The sequence below is a fragment of the Pistacia vera genome, unplaced genomic scaffold, assembly GCF_008641045.1.
Source record: "Pistacia vera cultivar Batoury unplaced genomic scaffold, PisVer_v2 Contig192, whole genome shotgun sequence".
NCBI lineage: Eukaryota > Viridiplantae > Streptophyta > Magnoliopsida > Sapindales > Anacardiaceae > Pistacia > Pistacia vera.
In genome coordinates, this window is record NW_022195993.1 from 81,187 (window position 1) to 91,866 (window position 10,680).

At 37.9% G+C, this 10,680-nt stretch overlaps 1 non-coding gene across 1 annotated transcript; it reads left to right on the forward strand.

Annotated features, from left to right (window-relative positions):
- The first annotated feature begins 10,093 nt into the window (after nt 1–10,093).
- LOC116127654 lies at nt 10,094–10,200 on the forward strand. Its single transcript, XR_004127624.1, has one exon. It is a non-coding gene; the product is annotated as a small nucleolar RNA R71 (small nucleolar RNA).
- The last annotated feature ends 480 nt before the right edge of the window (nt 10,201–10,680 follow it).

Below are 10,680 nucleotides of genomic sequence, written 5' to 3' on the forward strand. Positions count from 1 at the left end.
GCTTGGAGGAAGGGGTGCTCGGAGCACCACCTTTGAAAGAGGGAATCCTTCATGCCCCCCATACTGCTCATCTTAGCAAGCTCAGAGGTCGTCAAGAATTTGTTGCAATTGATCGAGCTAATTGGTTATCAGAATACCATTTTCAGCTCCTATAACGAACCTACGATGACCCCATGATGCGTTTAGTCGAGTAGAAAGATCTTCGCTTGGTGTTGATTGACCTTTTCTCCTGATTTTATCAAACACACTTACGCGACCGTTGTTCAGTGAGATTGTTGCACAATAGTGGCTCAGGTTGTATGTGGGGTCTGTCAAGGATGGAGAGTTAACCCTTTCCTAGCGTTAGGTGTGATCATTGCATTGGTTATGGGCGTCTCTTTATCGGTCTTCGTTCGGCACCTTGTCATGGTGCCTTGAAGGATTTCGCTCTTTTCTTTGCCTCAAGTTGCACTCGCTGATCGAGCCAGAATTCTCAGTTAGTGTTGCGATGCGCATTGATGAGGGCGAGTCATCTCTAGCTCCTTGAGTGATGTTCTGTTGGTTCAGGGCCTGATGTCTTGGTGTTTCTCCTTGTAAGGTGGCCATTTGCTATTGTAAGGCTTGGCCCGTTGTCGCCAATGCGCCAATCATATCCACCACTTATGGATTGGCTAGTGGAGTGGTTGAAGTCCTTGCCACATTTGGATTCGGTGGAACTATCAAATTTGCCAGCAGAGGAGTCTAAACTTCCTCATTGATGACTCATAAATTACCAATGTCGACATCGTTGGCGTGACTAGTTTTGGTCCTGCTCTTAGATCTGGTTGTGCGAACCATGATTGATTTCCAATAGTGATCTGAAAAAAGAAAGAATGTTAATCTGATGTTGTAGACTAGAAGAGCTTTGCACATAGCGAGGCTCCTCCCCCTTGCACCAAATGCTAATATCAAAATTTGTACCAACCAAAGGTACATGATTGAAAGTATTAGAAACACGTAAGATGTGTGTGTGATCTCGATAGATAAAAAATGAAACAATATGATGATGAATGTACAGGGATTAACACAAAACAAAAAGAACAAATAGACTTTTTTAAGTGGTTCGACCACTTACAAAGCAAGTCCTACTATTAGTCAAAGTGCAAAAAGACATTTTTGTGATTGTCAAAACAAAATCTACAAACAGTGTCGTTTTGTAATTAGCTTTATGACTACTATTTATAAAGTTGCTTTGTCTTACTCTCTTTGTATAATACTCTAAGCTACTCTTTGTATAATCAATTCTTCATTAATCAATGTGAAAAACAGTTCTAAAATTCTAGAACTCTTTCGACCTTCCATTTAAAATCTCACATGTTATCAGAGCTTCAGACAAGCATCAATGGTGAAGATTCTTGAGATCAATCAGTTCTTCAACAACATGGAAAAGATGCGTAATAGCTCAACTAGTTCATATTTCTCAGTATTTCCATCAAGTCTCCAAGTTATCAATCCCAAATTAATAAGAGAAAACTATACGGACAATTTTCGATTCTAACAATCACAAGTTCTCTTGGTTGTAAGAGCGCATGAACTTGAAGAGCATCAGACAGGTTTAATTCCTTGTCCAGCTCCCTTTGTTACTTCCTATATGAATTTTTCAATTGACCTAAGTGAAAGTAAGTCAATTGAAACCTTAGCTAAAGAGAAGCTAAATCCAACTTATGTAGCTTGAAAACGAACTGACAAATTCCTTGTAACTTGGCTTTTAGCCTCCGTTTCTAAATGCATGTTCCCACATGTTTGAAAATGTGAATTTTCCTCTGAAGTATGGTTTACACTTGAGAATGAGTTTTTAGCTAATTCTAAAGCCAAAGCCTTACACTTGAAGAATTTACTTTAAAACACTTAGAAAGGCAATCTTAGTATTAATAAATTTGTAAAAAAGATGAAAGGAAATACTGAGAGTCTGTCTGGAAGTGGTCAAGTGGTTTCTAATGAAGATTTACTTCAACATTTGTTAGATGGATTAGGTCCAGAATTTGATATTGTAGTTGTCAATTTGACCTCAAGAATTGAATCCAAGTTTGATTCAATCACAGTGCAGGAAGCTTAGTTCTTACTACAAAAGCATGAAATGCATCTTGAGAATTTTAATTATATAGATTTTCAAGGTAGTTCTGTTAATGTAGCTTCTCTTAGCAATTCAAACAGTCAATCTTCCTTGACTACTAATAACAAAATACCTACTACATCTGATAGAGCTTCTGGTCTATTCCCTCATATGCCTCCTCTGCCACATACCTTACTTAATGCTTCCACTAGAACTCAAATTTATCCCCTTTCTCCTGGTCTGTCTACTCCTCAAGGTGCTCAATTCTACTCCGCTGACAGTGTACCTCAATATGGTCAATTTGGTACTTGTGGTCCATCCTACTCACCTTACAAACATTCTGGTTTCAACTCTGTTGGTCAGGGTAGACGAAGAAATAATGGTAGAGGAAAACCTATCTGCCAAGTTTGTAGCAAAATTGGTCACACGGTAGTGCAGTGTTACCATCCGCCGATTCGCCCTTCTCCTGTTGGATGTTGCTAAGGTAATTCAATGGCATGGAAAATCGCCTAGTCACCTAGAAGTTCTGGAGGAATAATGTGGCGAGCTAGTTCCAGGATTCTATTGATCTTACTAGGAGCCCTCCAAACCATCTTTTTGCTCCCTTAGTCAATGTGACAACCAAGCAATGCCACTTTGCGAGACTTGAGACTTGATATTGTTCCATTAGGTTGTTGAATGCATCCAAGTGATCTTGAGGATCACATCTCCCATCGAAGGTCGATATGCTTGATGATGTGTGATTTCATAAACATGCAATGTGTAGCAAGTGCACTGGTCGCAAAAAGTAATAAAATGATTAATAGAGTATCATTCCCACGAGGACTGCGTGTTAAGTACTAATTTTCCTAGTTTTGTAACTAGTTAAAGAAAATAAAGATTGTTGGATTTGTGGGAGACAAAAACAGAAATTAACAGAAAATCTATTAATAACGTAAATTTAAATTCTAACAACTTAAGAAAATATCAACTAATTACGAAAATATCAATTCAAGACAAAGAGGTTAGAGTTTGACTTCACTAAGTTACTCTGATTCAATCTGCGGTTGATGTTGCTTTTAAACTCACATGCAAGGATTATAAATCGAATTCCCTAAACTGTAAAACATATCTTCTCAGACTATATTTTCCTACTTATCCATATTAAGCTTCCGCACCCAACAAAATGAAGATTTATAGTTCAAAGTCTTTTAAGCTAAATGGAACCCTAAAGTGATTTCATAGATCTCCGAACCTATCTCTAGCGTTCATTAAACTATGGTATTTACTCTAAAAGGCTAATACATGAATCACTTCTCAATCTCATCATGCTCAACATTTAATTGAAATAAGTAAAACTCAACTTCAATTTCATTAAGAACAAGAATACATACAAAATCCAATGCAATAGAACATAAAAACAACATCTAAAATAGATTAAACCATTGTAGGTCAAAACCCTAATCCAAAAGTGGGTTAGTTCATATTTAAATTAAAGAAATTCGGACAATAAACTGTAAGAAAAGAAATCAACATGATAAAACAGTAGAAAGAGAATGAAATCTTCTCTAAATGAAGACTCAAAATGCTCCAACCTCCAATTTCTTCCTCTTCTTCTCTAATAATCTGAACCTCCTCAAAAATGAGCTAAGGCTCTCTTAAATAGTTGGCCAAAAACCTAGGATTCTAATGCAATACATTTAAAACGTTACATTTTAATAAACGGAAGAATTACAGTTTTCGTCACCCCAACATCGAATTGAAATCTCACTAAACCATCTGACCCAAGGCTAGCTTGCTGCGGTAGAGAATTATCTTCACCGCGGTGAACTTTGTTCATTTATTCTAAAATTATGAAACTGCCCTCCGCTTGCTTCTTCGCTTGAATCTTTGATCTTCGTGATCCCCAATAGGAACAAGCTTCATAGTGCTTTCACTCTGCATCAGAATTTCCCCGATTCCTAAATTTCTTTTGATTCCGGGTCCAGAAACTCAATTTCGTTCGGTTTTGCTCCAACTGCATGTTTTTGCCTGAAACGTAAAATATATGAATTTAGATTGCAATTCAAGCACAAAACGACTTAAGAAGTATCCAAAATCCTAACAAAAAATATAGAAAAACAGTATAGTCCTAGGATTATCAAATACCCCCAAACTTAAGGTATGATTGTCCTCAAGCATAAGGCACAAAATTAGACTAAAGAAAAACAACAGAAAAACATAAAATTAAAACTCAAAATCAAACACAAAAGAGATGCCTAGAATTGGTTGCAAATGCAAGTCTCAAAAGTTGTTGAAACATTATTACAAGAAAATGCTTTACCCTCCAAGAAGTTATAAATTGATTGACTATCTTTCTCTATCGGTCCTCTAAGTAGGTAATCCCCACTTCAATCCACTTTCTGACTTCCCGGATTATTTTATGCAGAAATGCAATGTTTATCAAATGGTGGTAGACTCCATAAGCCTAAGTATCGAACTACTCTCCACTAATATGGACTAGACATCACCAAGGATCAAAAGGTCTTTGCAAGCTTGTAACGTTAGGCTCGGGTAGTGGGCTCCAAAGAAAAGGATAGGATAAACAAAGTAAGAGAACTCGGTTTTCCTCATGCAAACACTAAGAGCTACATTAATCTCCACTTTCTTTCTCAACCACCAATCAAGGTGTCAACCATTTTATAACCCTCAAACATATGCATTTCTTATTTTTTATTTTGATTTGACTAAAAATTTCTAATTTTTTTTTTTAATACAACATTTAACACGCCATTGAGGTCAATTTCCCCTTCTTCCTGCCCTTTTTGCAACCCCCAAACTTAAGATTTTGGTCCATTACTTATTCACACAACTCTCTAAGCTCTTTTGTGTCATACATTAGGTCCAGAATTCTCGTAAAGGATATGATGAAGTGTTTAGGGTATAGGGATTGGACAATTTTTGGTTTGCAAGAAAACTAAGGCAATGATAATCTCATAGGGCTCAAATGGGTGACTAGGGAAAGATTCATTCATGGGTTGGCTAGAAAGGCTCAAACGTTCCGAAAAATGCCTAAATCATTTCCTCAACAATGTCTAATCTTAGAATTTCGCCTCAAGCACTTCTCAACTAGGTTCTAGAGTCCACCAACATTATCAAGACTTCACCTAGCCACATAAAATGTTTCTAAGCATGCCGAAAGAATGAAAATGGTGGTTGAACCACTCAACGAATCTCAAGCTAAATCAAGTCAACCAACCTAAACTTGAAGCAATGCTTCGCATTTTCTATAAATAAAATCCCAACAATCAAAATCTCATCATGGACTTATGCAAATCATGTAGGCAGCAAAAACAACACTCAAACTAAATCAACATATAACCCAACAAACAATCGAACACACAAAGATAAAAGTTAATTAAAACATGAAAAAATTTCTAAATTTTTCTCTACCCCCAAACAGAAAATGGCATTGTCCTCAATGTCAATCAATCATGCATATTGGAGTAAAGAAAACCGATCATAACGTGTGAGATACTCCCTTGATTAATCCATGAAGATTGAAGTGATCTCAATTCTAGACACCTTTCCATCGTCTTCTCCATCAGTGAAATCTATCAAAACTCATAAACTTAAGGGTCCAAAATGTGTTAGAAAAAAAATTCACAGATTATGGAAAAATTACATCTCATTCTCAAACCTTAACCAACTAAACCTAAAACCTAAGAATGCAAAACAAAGTAAACGTAAAAACAAGGAAAACTAACTTCCATTGTACAAAAATAAAACAAAACAAAAATGTATTCCAGGCTCATTCATCTGCATCCACTCCATCAGCGTCGTCCTCTTCCTCCTCCTCTTGCCATTGGAAATCAGCTAAATCAATGCCCAGATTGGCACAACACTTCGATTACATCTTGTACAATGTGCGGGTCTGATCTGCCATCCAATCTTGATGCCTTTCCATTCTGTCCATCTTTTTCAGGATATTTTGTAGCATCTCTTTTATCGTGGGAGATGGAGCAGGAGTTGTGGTAGAGGTTATGGTTCTTGGTCTTTTTGAGCTTGAACTGGCCTCTCCAATGGTAGAACTATCTAGGACCTTGAAATAATAGACTTGGTCGAGGACTGGGGCAGGATGAAGAAGTGGTTCATCATCTGCCTTCTTGACTCCAGCTTTCATGCAAATCTCACTGATAAGATGTGGGAAGGCAAAGACCACTTTCCCTGGTTTGGATGTATGCCTTATATTCTCCATTATGATATTCCCCACATCTATCTTCTTTCCAATGGCAATGGCATAAAGTAAGAGTGCTCGCCCAAAAGCCACTAAACTGTAATGTGTTTCTGGAACCATCCTCACATAGACAAAGTATTGCCAAATTCTAGCCATGGGAACCAAGTTAGTCCCTTTTATGCTTTTCCTTCCCTTCTTCGAGAATTCCCAAGAGGTACCTGGCTTTGCTAAAACCTTGAGTATCTCATCATAATTAATCTCCTTAGCCTTGAATTCTACATACTCATCACGGTCAATTAGATCAATTTGGTAGAATTCATTGATGATTTTTGCACTAAATGGCACCTTAATACCCCTCACATATAAATGCCCGGGCTCACACTCAGGGAAGTTCGCTTAAAACTCTCTTACAATTGGCTCTATGGCTAAATGCTTTGGTTCAAGCAGAAAGATGTCCCAACCTATCCCTTTGATCCAAGCTTTTGCATTGACAGTGGTCAATCCTCTCTCGGCAATAAAACTTTTGTCTTTTCTTTTAATTGCTACTTCGCAACGCTGCCTAGCCTTCTAATTCACAAATCTATTATCGACCTGTTTGCCTTTACCCTTTGGAACTACTTTGAGTGGCATTTTCTCTCAAAGTACTATCTACACTCTACCACCAAAATCAGCAATTCAACTGCCTACTCTAACACTATTGCACACGTCTCACAACTTCAATTCAATTCCTCAATTCACCTTATCAAATTAGAAATCAACAATCACACCCCATCAATCACCAAACTTCCTTATGCACTCACAAACTTCACAAGCACACACCCAAACTTCTATAACCACCAATCAATCGAAATCAACACTTCCACACTCCAAACACAAATCACAACTCACAACACGCAAGTAATATCCAAAAATTTTGAGTTCATGCAATAATCTAAAGATTAATCATTGAAACCATGAAGTTTGCAAAAACAAAAGCATGAAAACTCGAAATCTTACCACACCCAAGCTTAATGAACCTTCAATTGCAACAATTTTGCTCCAAATCGCAAAATCCCCAAATTTGGAAAACCTAGGGTTTCCAATTTTTTTTTTTCAAAATTGGCTAGATTTGGTGGAAAGGAAGGTTGTTTAAGTGTTTATGGGAGTGATGGTGTGGAATGGTGAAAGAAATTTTGCTAGAAAAGGGTTGAAAAAGTGGAAATTTGTTTGTTCTTGGAAGCTTTTTGGAACTCTCGTGAAAAATGAAGAAGTAACGCTAGTTTATCTAGAAAATGGTTTTTGCTGAGGCAAAGTTCTTGAATTACTTGTGTGAACTACTTGATGCCGCGGCAAAGTATTTTTCTTGCCGCGACGAAATCTGGGAAATTTTTCCTTAAGCAACACAATGCATACAATGTCGCGGCGAAGAGTAAATGTCGCCACGGCAAAATCTTAAATTTCCTTAAGGTCACACTCTTCGCCGTGGCAAAATCTGGAAATGCCTTAACTCCACATTTGGCAGTGCATACTATGCTACGGCAAAGTCTAGAATTTCATGATTACACATTTGGTAGTGTAAACGTTGCCGCGACGAGATTCTTTCTTTGCCGCGGCGAAGTCTAGAAAATTTTGTTTCATGCCACCTTTTGATCATTCACCTGAAACACCAAAAGGCAAACGAAATTAAACTATTTCCTAAGTCAAAAAACACATAAACAACTTTAAAACAACTAAAAAATAAGAACGCTTGGGTTGCCTCCCAAGAAGCATTTGTTTGTAGTCGGAAGCTCGACTTTCTCAAATCCTCATTTCGGAATATCCAGATGCATCTTGTCCTGAACATTTTCCTTAGACTGAAGCTTCAATTGTTGATGATTCTTGTCACATCAGGTCTTTGTTGAGAGCTTGACCACCCATTTCCATCCCTTGGTCATTCCTTTTAGGATTCGAGCGTTGTCATCGACAACTTTTCGATTTTTTAACTTTCCATTAGCATTCTTGAACTGAGAAGTTCGTCCCTTGTGAAGACATTTGCTCAATTGTGGCTCATCTAGGTATGTTGTGTAAACTTTTGGTTTATGATCTTCATCTTCGATTTGCCTTGATTTGACCATGCATCCCTTAATTGGCGATTTAGGATCATCAATCTTGGAAGTTTTACTTGCCGACTGATCCACCGAGTCAATTTTGAAACATGAATCTTGCTTCGATGGAACTTTTAGAGTCTCAAGGACATTGAATGTCACTTCTTCATCTTGTACCCTCATGATCAACTTCCCCTCTTGTACATCAATTAAGGCTCTTCCGGTAGCAAGAAATGGTTGTCCCAATATGAGAGGAATCTCCTTGTCTTCTTCCATATCCAACACATAAAAATTTGTTGGAAAAATGAATTTATCCACCTTAACCAGTACATCTTCAATAATGCCCCTTGGATGCTTGATGGATCTATCTACAAGTTTCAAGGATATGGTTGTAGGCTTCACTTCACCAATCCCTAGTTTCCTGAAAACAGAAAAAGGTATTAGATTAATACTAGCACCCAGATCACATAAAACTCTATCAAATGTAATATCTCCTATGACATAAGGGATAGTGAAACTCCCTGGATCTTTGAGTTTTGGTGGTAGCTTCTTCTGTAGAATGGCACTGCACTCCTCTGTAAGCATCACTGTTTCCTCCTCTTCCAACTTTCTTTTGTTTGCCAGAATTTCCTTGAGGAACTTAGCGTAGCTTGGCATCTGCTGCAAAGCATCTACAAAAGGAATGTTAATATGCAGTTTTTTAAATACATCAAGGAATTTCATGAACTGCTTAACCTGATTTTGCTTTCTGAGCCTCTGAGGAAAAGGCACATGAGGGGTATGATATGCCAACTCTGGCGGTATCTCAGGAAATGACAATTTTTCCTTCTTCTGTTTTGGCATCTCTTCCCTTTTTGGTTCTTCTCCTCTGAGATTCTTTGACTCTTCCTCAACAATGATTTCTTCTTCAACTTCTTCATCGGACTCTTCCCTTTCTTTTGGTGGGTTCTCTTCTTTTCCCCTTTGTTCAACCTCTTTTAAGACTACTCCATTTCTTAAAGTTATTGCATTTACTTGTTCACGTGGATTTGTCACTGTGTTACTTGGTAGGGAACCTTGAGGTCGCCCATTCAACTTTTCGGCTATTTGACCCATTTGTACTTCCAAGTTTCGAATTGATGCCCCTTGGTTTCTAAAATTCGCCCTCATCTCACTCATAAAACCTATGGTCTCTTGCATGAACTTTCCAAACATATCCTCCAATTTCGAAACTCTTTGATCCCCTGGTTGATTACTCACCCCTACTTGATTGTTTGGCACTATTCTTTGATTCCATTTATTATTTTGATTGCCCAAGACAAGTTTGGATGATTTCTCAAACCAGGATTATACATGTTGGAGAAAGGATTGTTATGTTGTCTCTTATTCCCAGCCAAATAATTGACTTGTTCTGATGATGAGGATGTTGAAGCAAAATTATTCCCCATTTGGCACTCAATGCCCGCATGGTTACTTGCATAAAAATCACATGTTACTTGAGGTGTTTGAATTGAATTTACTTGCATACCTCATAATTGTTTCTGAAGTGTTGTTAGTTGGGCTGAAATGGCCATGTAAGCATCTACTTCATGAATACCCATAGACTTCTTCGGATGAATTCTTTCATTGGGTCTTTGGTAGTTGTTACTTGCCAAGACTTCAAGTAACGCATACACTTCTTCAGGTGTCTTGTTTTGCAATGCTCCGCCAAATGCGACATCCACCATTGTTTGCACATTTGTTAGCAACCCATTATAGATAGTTTAGACTTGCATCTAAACAGGCAAACCATGGTGTAGACACTTTCTCAGCAGTTCCTTACATCTCTCCCATGCTTCATACAGTGACTCGTTCTCTTCCTATAGAAATGATGTGATATCATTTCTCATCTTTGTAGATTTCGCTGGAGGGAAGTATTTAGTCAAGAAATTTTGTGCCAATTCATTACAAGTTATGATTGTTCCTGCTGGTAGTGCCATTAACCATCCCTTTGCTTTATCCCTCAATGAAAAGGGGAATGATCTTAACCTAATAGCGCCATCTGACACTCCATTTGCCTTGAATGTGTCGCAGATCTCTAAGAAGTTTGCAATGTGTGAATTTGGATCTTCCTTTGAATCTCCCCAAATTGTACCGACTATTGGATCATTTGGATGATTGCCGGCTTTATTTCAAAATTGTTGGCTTGCACCGGTGGTCTAGTGATACTTGGACCACTACCCTCAATAGAGGGTACTGAGAATTCCGTCAAGGTTCCGGTTTCAGCCATCTCAATGACTATTGCCTCTCATTCTCTTCTCTCTCTAATAAGTCTTTTTGCGGTTCTTTCAATCTCTGGATCAATGGGAACCACTGGATGTTGTCTCGCTCTT